Raw genomic sequence first — 12,446 nt, 5'->3', positions numbered from 1 at the left:
TGCGTTCTTGCTAGCCTTGGTATTTTGAGTATTTTTAGCCACTCTAAGAGATTTGTTGTGGTATCCAGTTGAGTTTAATTTGCATTTCACTAATGACTAATGATACTGAGTATCTTCGATAAGCATATTTGACATTTATGTACATTCTTCGGTGGAATGTCTGCTGAAATATTTTGCCTAGTTTGTACTGTTTTTGTATATTATATTTTGTATTTTTTTTGTATATTTTACTGAATTTTAAGAGTTCTCAATATATGCCAAATACAAGTCAGAGAGGGTTCATAAAGACAATAGAACTATTTAATCAAAAGGTGATAGCCATATAGATAGCACTGTAAAACTGCAAATGAGGATTTTTACATAATAGAAATTGAAACTGGGGAAACAGTATTATCTTTTGTTGTTATGTTTCCTTTTTTTTTTTTTTTTTGGACATGGTCTTGCTCTGTCACCTAGGCCAGAGAGAAGTGGTGTGATCATAGCTCAGCCTCCTGAGTAGCAGGGATTATAGGCTTGCACCATGACACTCGCTAATGGTTTTTAATGTATTTGTTAAGATGGAGTCTTACTATGCTACCCAAGCTGGTCTCGAACTCCTAGCTTCAAGCAATCCTCCCCGGTCAGCCTCCCAAATGTTGTTTTTAATACTGTTTTAGAGTGTCAACACTCTGAGTTTAAAAACTGGTATTTTAATGGAAAACGTAACTCATCTGTCCTTATACTTTTGCCTTATTAAATCTTCATAGTTAAATATATCTTATTTTCAGAATTTGAGAAAATTAAATAATATTCATATAATTTAATCATATTGACAACTAGGAGAAGTTTCTTTAGGCTAAGTAAACTTGTGTACTTATGATCGGAAGGCAGAGAAGTGATCTGAGCATCAATCTGAAGCATCATCGATATGGCTTTTTCTTTTGTAAAACGGGAATGATAATAGTAATGTCTACCTCATACAGTGGTTTGGGAAGTTAAATACGATAAACCAGGTTAAATATTTAGGGCAGTGACTACCATTCTTATTCAATACATAATTGTTATTATGATTATTTTACAGTCTTTAAAATACTTCAATGGTTTTGCAAATCTCCACTTCACTCTATCTGTATAAAGATCCATACTCCTTTTTTTACACCAAATAGGAAATAAAGGATATAATTTTTAAAAAAAATGATTTGAAAGAAAGCTGACTTTCATTAGAGTGTGTCTGAAGCAGTGTTGTTATTGTGTGATCCCATATCAGAAGCATCTGTACCTGATACTTTGTTTCTATTTGTCTTTCAGCAAGCAAGGAAAACAGAAAGTACCCACTGTGATTTTCTAGTTATTTTCTAAGCCTTCTCAAGCAATTATTATCATCAATTTTCATCTAGCATTTTATCTTCTGTCTGGTTCACTTCTTTGTTTCTCAGGAGCACAAGTCTTTACGTAACGACGTGGGTAGCCACTTCCTTTTTCCTTTGAAATGGATACTTCTCCTGGCATTTTAATTTTGGCTCGAGTATAAGAGTTATCAAGACTCTCAGAATTAATAATGTAAACAAATTCTGTCAGAGAACATTTGAATTGGACGGTTCTGAAAGGGAAAAGTGCATAGTTTAAAGTGACTTCCTCTATCACACTGTGAGATATTTCCTTTCTTCCTTTCTTTAATAAAAGAACCATTTAATTACTCCTATATGTCTTAGCCATGGAGGTGTGGCTATATGACAGAAGAGGCAGATGGTCATGACATTTTAAATATTTTTAATATAAACTTTGTTTTTTAAAACCGTTTTAATTTACTGAAAAAAATGCAAAGATAGCACAGTTTCCATATATCTCCATACCCAGTTTCTCCTATTAGAAACATCTTACATTATATAATACATGTTTCACAATGAAAGAACCAATATTAACACCTCGTTATTAAATCCATGCCTTTTGTCAGATTTCCTTAATTTTTTCCTAATGTCTGTTTGTGGTTCCAAGGTCCCATCCAGGACACCACATTACAATTAGTCATGTCTTTTTCAGCTTCTTTGGTTATGGCAGTTTTGCCCTTTCCTTGTTTTTAATGACTTTGACAATCTTGAGGAGTACTGGGAAGGTATTTTGTAGGATGTCCCTCAATTAGCGTTTGATGATTTTTGGGGTTTTTTTAAAGGTTAGACTAATTTATACATATTTGGAAGGCCACAAAGCTAAAGTGCCTCTTATTATATCAAGGCAACTGCTATCGACATTCCTTGTGACAGTTAATGCTGGCCTTCATCATCAGGCTTAGGTAGTATTTGTCCATTTCTCTAATGTAAAGTTACTCTTCCCGTTTTCCACACTGTAGCCTTTGAAAGGGTGTCACCTTGCATAGCCCACATGGAAGAAGTGGAGAATTATGCTTCTCCAGACTCCTAACATACAATAGGCTTTTAATGGTCTTTTTACTGCCTTTCTAAAATCTCATATAACTGAAATGATATACCATGTAGGCTTTTCAGACTGGCTTTTTTCACCTACAATTATGCACTTAAGGTTCATCCATGTCTTTTCATTGCTTAATGGTTCATTTCTCTTTATCACTAAACAGTATCCATTGTATTGATATGTCGTAGTTTGTTTATTCATTAGCATACTGAAGGCCATCTTGTGACTTACACTTTCTGATAATTATGAATAAAGCTGCTATATACATCGACATGCAGGTTTTTGTGTAGACATAAGTTTTCAAATCAGTTGCATTAATATCCAAGAGTATAATTTCTGGATGTTGAGGTAAGACTATGTCTAACTTTGTAAGAAACTCCCAAGCAGTCTTCCAAAACTAGCAATGAACGAGAGTTCCTGTTGCACTGCATCCTTACCAGATAACTGGTATTCTCCAATTTTTTAAATTTTAACCTCTTTAACAAGTGTGTAGCATCTTGTCTTAATTTGCAATTTCCTAATGACAAATATCTTGATAAAATTTTCCTATGCTTATTTGTCATCTGTATACGTTCTTTGATGACATGTCTGTCAGATCTTTCGCTCATTTTTTAATTGAGTTGTCTGTACTATTATTGTTGAGTGTTAAGTATGATTTACAACAAAGTCATTTATTTTGTATTTTGCATATTTCCCTCAGTCTGTGACTACTCTGTTCATTCTCTTAACAGTATCTTCTATCCTGAAAATGAAGAAAATTGCCTTCTTCTCACAGAAGATTGAGCTCAAAGAACTCATGAAGACAGAGAAGATGAGAAGAAGTGGCCTTGGGAAGAATGACTTCTTGCAGAGCTGCAGTTCTAGCCTGTTATCCCCTTGAAGAAGAACTTGTCAAGCAGAGTGTGAGAACTTAGACACAGAAACCAGTAGTAGTGAAACATCAAGAGACCATGCCTGGAGGTAGGCATATAAATACAGTTATGTCCGACCCAGTGGACTAGGCTTGTGTGTTTAGGGAGTATACACAAGAAATGGTCCTTCTTTTCCCTTTCTTATGTTGTTGCTGAATACTTCGTGCACAAGGAAAAAAATCATATCCCAAAGAGAGAGTGATTGGCTTGTCCAGATTTTGTTGTTGTTCTTCCCTGTTATCTGATTAATGAAAGGAAGTATGTGTGGTGGAAAATATTTTTTAAAGATATATACATATATCATGCACAGTGTATAGGGGGTGATGCACAGGTAGGAGCTGGCAATGCAGAGAGGAGACATTGATCTGAAGAAACAGCTCCCAACAGCTTATGGGGCACTCACCCTGTGCTCAAGCAATCATCGTCAATGACAAAGTGGCCATTTAAGTTATAATTATATTAAATTAGTCCGAGCACAGTGGCTCATGACTGTAATCCCAGCACTTTGGGAGTCCGAGGTGGGTGGATCAGGATGTCAGGAGTTGGCGATCAGCCTGGCCAACATGGTGAAATCCCGTCTGTACTAAAAATACAAAAGTTAGCCAGGTGTGGTGGCACAGACCTGTAATCCCAGTTACAAGGGAAGGCTGAGCCAGGAGAATCACTTGAACTCGGGAGGCGGAGGTTGCAGTGAGCCAAGATCGCACCACTGCACTCCAGCCTAGGCAACAGAGCAAGACTCCATCTCAAAAAAAATAATAATAATTAATTAATGCTAATAATTTGTATGTTTTATTTGGAGAGCTTGAGTAACTTTAGCTCCTCACTAAGCATATGTGTTTTTTTTGGTTTTGGTTTTGTTTCTTTTTTCTTTTGGGTTGATCTGTAACATATTTGAGTATAGGAAATAGTGGGTTATTCTTTTGGCTTTGCTATTCAGGGTGAATTATAAAATATAAGTTTTTGTGAGATTTCAAAGATTATATTTCAAAGATTATATTAAAAGATAACATTGCTTACAGATTTAAAAGATGTGATTATCACAAGAATGTGATAGTGGGGGGATAAAATAACTAACAGAATCAATATTTTTTAAGATAAAAATATTTATTTTATAAAAATAAAATAAAAATGGTTTCAAATATTTCAAATGGTAACTTTCTCTACCCACTGTCACAGCCATGAGGGTTTCTCTCTTACCTCTTCACAATGATAAGTTGGTGGGGTTCCTAGAAGTAAAAACCCACAAAAGTATGGAAGCCGCCATAAATGGCACCTCTCAGTTTCTTATCCTTGTGCTGATTGAAACTCAGCCTCATCAAAAAGCTTCAGCAGTTCAGAAGAATTACCTTATAAATGTTACCACCGGTTTATGGCTTCAGAAACTTCTGCTCCAAATATGCAGACTCCAGTTATGACCCTCTGTATTTGCCTGTCTCCAGATTTCAGGATGATGATTTGCTCTATGACTTCAGTTCTCTAATGGGTCCAAGAAAATTCATTGATTTCAGTTTGTTCAGCTTTTTTTTCTCTTGTTGAAAGAGTGTATGTAACATTCAAGTTGATAAGCTATTGTCATCAAAACAGTTTTTAAAAATTGTATTTTGTTTACAACTTGTTTATTAAGACTTTATGGTGACAGTTACATTATGCTTATTAATGTTCCTGGTGACAGACCTTTATTTGAATTTTATATATGATTTAAATATGTCTTCATATTGGAAATATTTAAGGAATTTTAATACTTATGTTCACTTCCATCAAACCAAGATCCCAAAGGTTAAAAAGAATCATTAACTAATTTAGTAGTTGGAGACTCAATAGAGTGATTTCAATTGAGTTTGAACATTAAATTGTTATATTACCTGATAAGTCTGGCTTCCTAAAGTATCATTTCTTTATCTTATCATTCCACATTTTGAACTACATACAAACATAAAAATCATTTGAAAATGTACCTATAGCTTGGAAGAAATTTTAAAATTTAACCACATATGTATGTGTGTACACATGTGCACACACACGCAACTTATTCCCACAGGTATTTCCTGTAGCAGTTAATAATACACCTTCCATATATTACATATTTAGTAAAGCTTTTAAAAATGATTCAATTTATGTAAAACATACAAAGAAAGCATATTAATCTTTTACTGAGACGGGAAACTGACGGATCAAAATATATGCGAGTTGACATTGTTAGCCACTATCCTTAAGGTGGGTATCAGTTTAACATGGTAACATATCCCTGTTCACTTTTTGGATAATAGGCAGCAGGCTTTTGTGCGTCCATCTGGAAATTGGTTGTTGGGGACCATTCAATGATCTGGTTTTGGCCAAAATGCCCTTATGGGTTTGTCAGATAATATTATAATTCTTTGGCACCATGCATCAAGAGTAGTCCAGCAACAGGAAATGAAATTCATTTTCTCGCTAATGTTCGTTGAGTACAGAGGCCAGTTTGTCCTACATGTGTGCGTAATGTCACATACCTTTTTAAAAAGATTTCACTTGGGGCCACCAGAAGCCACTCTAAGTGGGCCAGAGGTGATTTTCATATTATAGCTTTTATTTCTCTTGTTGAAAAATTGTATGTAACATTTGCGTTGATTGGCTGTTTTCATAAATACCGGTTTTTAAAAACGTGTTTGTTTACATGTTGTTAATAAATTTTGTTTATACTCATCTTGTTTATACTTTCTGGTGACAATTCCATTGTGCTTATTATGCTATTTTTCTTACTGTGGAACCAAAGACTGGCATAGTATAATATTCTCTTTGAAATTCTTCAAAGATGTGGTCTCTGAGTGTTGTGGGTTAGAGATCTTGGTGAGAACTACCCGTTGGTGTAATGATCAATCGACATTTTCTTTTGCTTTGATGATGTCCCTTTTTGAACTGATATCCACCTTGATAATAGTCAACTTCTTAGGAACCATTAGAGTTATTAAAATACCTTTAATCTGCTAACCATTCTAAATTACGGATGATGTAAGATAATTACATTATCTTACTGCAAAGATACTTACATTAAGCATCTTTATTTTCTCTGAAGCTTTTTGAAATCATGAACTATCCCAAAACATTTCTACTATTAGCATATATAAACCTTCTTCCCTTTATTCATCCAGCAAGCTATGGGAATGGAAACAATTCTGTTATCTAAGAATGTTTTCATCTCTGGAAAGGGGTCAAAATGGTGAGTTAAAATTTGTTCCAGTGTATTCTGCCTGATATTTTCTGGTTTCATTCTTAGGATATGACCTACAAACAAATCAAGATTAAATCTGGATTTCTGGGCATGCTTTAATCAATTTATTAGGGTGTTTTAATAAATCTACTAGGTATTTAGCAAGCAGTGGTTAGGGGGCCATGAGCTTCCCTCTTCTAATGGAAGAAGATTAATAGTATTTAAAGTATTACAGTGATGAACAGAAACATGGAAAGAAGAAAGTAATTCAATTTTAGAAAGTAAGCCTACTTTGTTAGGAAATATTGCATATTTTTAAAGGGCAGCAAAGACTGGCAAAATAGGGAACCATTAAGTTTAAGGTAGAAAGTAAAACTGTTAGTAGAAGCTTCCATCAAGTTTCAACTTCCGCTTTCAGCTCAGGAAGGTAGGATTTTGACATTGGGTTAGTAGAAAAATAGTTGCGTGATACTGGTTTGTTGAGATGGAAGAGATATTTGACTTGTTCGGATCTTTTATGTATGAATAGGTAACATGATTCATGATGATGCAGGCTCATAATGAGAGGTTGTTGAAGGGCTAATTTTTAAAGCATGAAATGCCTATATATGCATAAATTCTCAGATAAAGAGATTTGGTTAACAAAGATTTGGTCAAATGATACAGTATTGTGTCAATTTCTGAAAGTCAACGTGGCAGACAGAATAAGAAAATGACTCCTAAAATGCCCAAATGTGCATGTTCTTGTATAGTCCTCTCCCTTGAATATAAGTAGGATCTTTGAATATGATAAATGTCACTTGAGTGATTGGATTATGTAACACAGCAAAGGTGAAAGGGTTTTGCCGCTGTAACTGAGATCTCTAATTAGTTGACTTTGATTCAAAAGGGACATTATTCTGGATGGGCACTGACTTAATCAGGTGAAAGCCATAAAAGCAAAAGAATCTCTAACTAGCCTTAAAGAGAAACAGCTGTATTGAAAGCTGCCAGTAAAGAGGGAGAGACTCTAAAAGGAGAGGACCTCAATGCTACAACCACAAGTAACTAAATTCTACCAACAACATTAATGAGCTTGGAAGAGAACTTTGAGCTCCAGAAGAGAACTGCAACATGGCTAATACCTTGATTTCGGCTTGTGAGACCCTGAACAAAGGACCTAGTTAAGCCTTACCCAAACTCCTCATCCACAGAAACTGTGATGTGATAAATGTGTGTTGTTTATGCACCTAACTCCGTGCTAATTTAATATCTAGCCATAGAAAATGAATACATTTGGAAACCCATTGTTGACTATAGTGAGTGAGACCCAAAGAATCGTCTCTAAAATCTCCTGGTTACTAACTAGAAAAATTCTGAATGGTTATGATCTTTCAGAAAAGAGAAATTTACCTCCTTGGGATATATTATGCTTCAGATGATACACTTTACTTTGAGAAAAAATTTTAGTTCCCATCAGAAAGTTTATAGACTATTAGAGATAAAACAAGTAATTAGATGGATGGAGTCAGTCCTAGAGCTCAGCTAAACTTTAGAATACCACAAAGTATGGTAGAATATAGGGAAATGTAAGTTCCTTGAGGCCCTGGTTAAAGACTTTTAAAAATTAAGACAATGTCTCAATAAGCCCTAAGTCATAATTACCAGTGTACGTTATCGAATTTCTCAGAAGAAAGCAAACAGATGACTCTAAATTAAACAGATGCTAAAGGAACAGAAAACAGATTTACAGCTGTAAAATATGCAATTTCATTATGCACCAAAGATAAAATAATATTTGAATTTGTTGCTACGGAGAAGTGGGAGATCATTATCCAATTTATACTCCTGAGATTCTGAACAAATTTATATCACTGCCCTGTGTTTTTTTTTCTTTTTCTTTTTTTTTAAATTTAGAGAAGTACTACAAGGAATAGTACAAAGTTTCATTATTCATTTCTCAATTAGGTTTTCATCTATTGATTTTAGTGCTTTGTTAGGCCTTGGTTTTAGAGGGTATGGGGCAAGTTTGGGCAGATATTTGGAGGGTTTAGTCTGAAACTGATAGGTTCAGCTTAAATAGTATTACAAAATCAGTTTAATCTATGCCAAGAAGTATGACTACTTCTTTGACCTTCAATTTGTGTAAAGAGTACAGGTAAGGCAAGGTTTAGATAGCTATAACCTGCTTGTGATCGAGGGCGTCCTCAGGAAATGTGCAGGAAGAGGCCATCAGGAGAAATTTTATTTTACAAGAGATACTCACACCACCCCATTTGGTTAGTGGATGTGATGTCACAAAGGAGGAAAGAATGTTTCTCAATTAAGAGTCTGAGGGTGACAGTTATGCACCGGGGCATGCAAAGTGTTTGAGGGTTATTAGAGGTACCCGGCACCTGATAGTTATTCAGTCCCAGGGAGAAGTTGGGTAACAATGTCAAGATGTATGACAGATGTCACAGGGCCTATCAATCAATATGTTGAGTTTTTTTTTTAACATTTAGAGAATGTTGCCTTTATGCAATGAAGGGACATTGAGTGCTTTATTCCCCTTGCAGAAATTTCATTAATTACTCCTATTTGTATTTGTTCCCTTTTGTTTCCTAGCTGTAAGAGTGAAATTATTTTTCGTATACTCTTTCAGTTTAAAGTGTATAAAACTGTCTTTTTCAAGAGTAATCTAGGGTTTAACAACTATAATGTTTTTACTTGAATTCCAAAGTAAACAGCATCTTTAGAAATTATCAACATATAGACCATTGTTGCAGCTGTTTTTTTATTTTTAATTTTTTAATAATTAAATCTTTAAAGAAGAGTTGCAAAGATTGTAGTTTTCATATATGCTTCATCTAGCTTCCCCTAATGTTAACATCTTGAATAACCATGATACATTTATTAAAAGTAAAAAATTACCATCTGTTTAATACTATGGAATAAGTTACAGACTTCATTAGGATTTCCCTGTATTTTCCACTAATTTTTTTTTCATTTCTAGGATCCAGTCCAGGTTATCACATTACTAAGTCATCTTATCTCCTTAGTTTCCTCCAGTTTGTGACAGTTTGTCAGTTTTCCCTTGTTGTTCATTACCGATATACTTTGGAAGAAGGTATTTTGTGGAATGGCCCTTGATGTGGGTTTCTGTGGTTCTCATAACGCAACTGAGGTATAGATTTTGTGAAGAATACCACTTAAAGCCTTTTTCTAATATGTCAAAGAAACTTGATATCAACATGATTTATTATTGGAGATGGCTTACTTTGACACCATGGTTAAGTTAGCGACTGCCAGATTTCTCCACTGGAAAGCTGCATTTTGTCTCTTTTCCTGCTCTATTCATTAGAAGCTTCTTAATAAGTCTAGCCTACCCTCAGGCTCCACCATGGAGAGAGGAGTATCAAAGAATTTACAGGCATATGTTTAAACTACCATAATACTTAATAAATATTTAGGGGAGGTATTTTCAGACCTGTTGACTTGTTATTTCTGCCATTCTTCTACATTCACCATTTGTAAAGAAGCTTTTTCCTTTCTTCATCGATTAATTTATTTGATTACTTATATCAGTATGGGCATGTGTTTATTTTATCTAATGGGTGTAATTCAGTAATAACATTGTTTATTTTGTTACACAAGTTGTTCCAGGGTTGCCTTTAGGAGATTTTTGAGGTTTCAGGCTAACTCTTGGATCATTTTGATATGCCCTAGGTATTTATCTATATGTTTATTTATTTATCAGCCCTTGCTTGCTTTCTAGCACCACAAGATGTTCCAGAATCATTTGTATTTTTCCTGCCCTGGCCCTAGGATCAGTCATTTCTCCAAATATGACCAAAGAAATCAGTCATTTCTCTAAATATGATTGCAGAATCATATTTAGAATCCATGATATAAGCAACAGTGGTGCTCATTGCTATAGAACTGTCATTGCTTGTTTACTTTTTCTGGAAAGAGAGAGAAAGTTACATGTACGTATGCACAAATGTTTATATGTATTTCTGTATTTACTTATATTTATGCATATTAAAATAAGCAAGAACTCAATCTTTTATTTCCAATTCTAACTCATCACCACAGGGGTCATTTTAGCCTCTCCCACTTGCTCATTTGTAATTTCCTTTTTCAATATAAAGAATTTGGTTCCCATTCCATTCCATGTAGTGAACTATCACATTTTGTTTACTTACTTGTACAACTTTAGGAGTTGTAGTTCCAGAATGGCTAAATTTACCCTGTGAGATCAAAATTACCAGCTAAAATAAAGTGCTTACGTAAAGTTCTTTCTGCCTTTAATTTTATGGTCTAGTCAAAACATTGTTCCCAATGTTATTGTGAGCTCTTTCTTGTTTCTCTCACACACTTCAGTAAGATTAAATCCTGTACTTAGATTTATTTGGCACAGTCTTCATTTCATCCTTGGATTTCCAAAAGCTTAGTTTTTATTTTAATATGAGTACATTTAATTCACTATTTTGTATGATTTCTGAAATTTTGAAAAATGCATAGTGTCATTTGTACATCACTGCAGAACCATATAAACAGTTGCATCACTCTAAATTTCCATTGCGTGCGCTCCAGTGATCAAAACTAAATGTCCTGATCAACAACTGATTTTTTTTTCTCATTTAGCAAAATGTCATATAAATGAAATTATATAGTATACAGCCCTTTGGGTCTTGCTGCTTTCATGTGGCAAAATGAAATCAAGATTTCTTCATATTGTTGTATGAATCAACAGTTTCTTTTTAGTGCTGAGTAATGTTTCTTTGTATAGGTACATTGCAGCATGTTAATCTACTCATATGTTAAAGGGAATCCTGGTTATTTTTGCCCTGTGGTGATTATAAAGCTTTTAGAAAAATTTGCATACAGGTTTCAGGTTTTGCGCACACAGACTTTTACTAATTTACCTAGGTTAAAAACTAAACATGGGGCCGGGCGCGTTGGCTCACACCTGTAATCCCAGCACTTTGGGAGGCTGAGGCAGGCAGATCACGAGGTCAGGAGATGGAGACCATCCTGGCTAACATGGTGAAACCCCGTCTCTACTAAAAATACAAAAAATTAGCTGGGCGTGGTGGCGGGTGCCTGTAGTCCCAGCTACTCTGGAGGCTGAGGCAGGAGAATGGCGTGAACCCGGGAGGCAGAGCTTGCAGTGAGCCAAGATCGCGCCACTGCACTCCAGCCTGGGCAACAGTGTGAGACTGGCTCAAAAAAAAAAAAAACAAACAAACCAAACATGGTATTGTTGGTTCACACAGTGAATATATATTTAACTTCGTAAGAAACTGTCAGTTTCCAAAGTGGCTGTACATACCATTTTGCAGTCCCAACAGCAATGAAGGAGAGTTTCTGTTTCCTGCATCCTCACCAGCATTTGCTATTATCAATTTTTGTATGTTTGTTTTGTTTTGTTTTTGCCATTCTGATATGTGTGTAGAGGTAACTCAATATGGTTTTGATTGTCATCTGTTTATTTTCTTTCTCAAAATGTTTGAGACCTTTCCCATCTTAATTAGGTAGTTTGTTTTCTTGTGATTGTTAAATGTTCTCTACATTTCTGGATACAAGTTCTTTATCTCTAATGCAATTTGCAAATATTTTCTACCAGTCTGTTGTTTGTGTTTTCATTTTCATTAGAATATATTTTGAAGAGCAAAATATTTTAATTTTGATAAACTCTATCAAACATAAAAAGAAAAACTGTATTTATAAAACATATGGCTCATGCTTTTGCACTATATCTAAGAATTCATTGCTAAGGTCATGCAATCCTCCTTCTCCTAGAACTTTTATAGTTTATGTTTCTATTTGGGTCTATAATCCATTTTGAGTTAATTTTTATATTAGGCATGAAGTGTCTGCCAAGGTGTCATTTATTTATTTTGCATATGGATGTTCAATTGCTTCAGTACCATTTGCTAAAAAGACTATGCCTTTTCTATTTCTATTTTTGTGAA

General features: G+C 34.7%; 1 protein-coding gene across 3 annotated transcripts in view; it reads right to left on the bottom strand.

The window, feature by feature from the left end:
* The window catches only part of ADAM29 (ADAM metallopeptidase domain 29), a 157,692-nt gene that overhangs the window by 55,603 nt on the left and 89,643 nt on the right, over positions 1 to 12,446 (bottom strand). The window contains exons 1-2 of one of the 3 annotated variants that reach the window (XM_054485493.1): positions 8,672 to 8,785; positions 4,667 to 4,796 (exon numbers count right to left, since the gene is read on the bottom strand). The exons of 1 other annotated variant lie outside the window; for it this stretch is intronic. The gene's annotated coding sequence lies outside the window, so the exon portion shown is untranslated. Of the gene's footprint in view, positions 1 to 4,666; positions 4,797 to 8,671; positions 8,786 to 12,446 lie in introns of those variants that run through there. One more of the 3 variants, XM_054485492.1, reaches the window with a different exon arrangement.

The sequence above is a fragment of the Pongo pygmaeus genome, chromosome 3 (assembly GCF_028885625.2).
Source record: "Pongo pygmaeus isolate AG05252 chromosome 3, NHGRI_mPonPyg2-v2.0_pri, whole genome shotgun sequence".
Classification (NCBI taxonomy): domain Eukaryota; kingdom Metazoa; phylum Chordata; class Mammalia; order Primates; family Hominidae; genus Pongo; species Pongo pygmaeus.
Note: the sequence above shows the minus strand (reverse complement) of the source record. Positions and strands in the feature narration are given on the sequence as shown.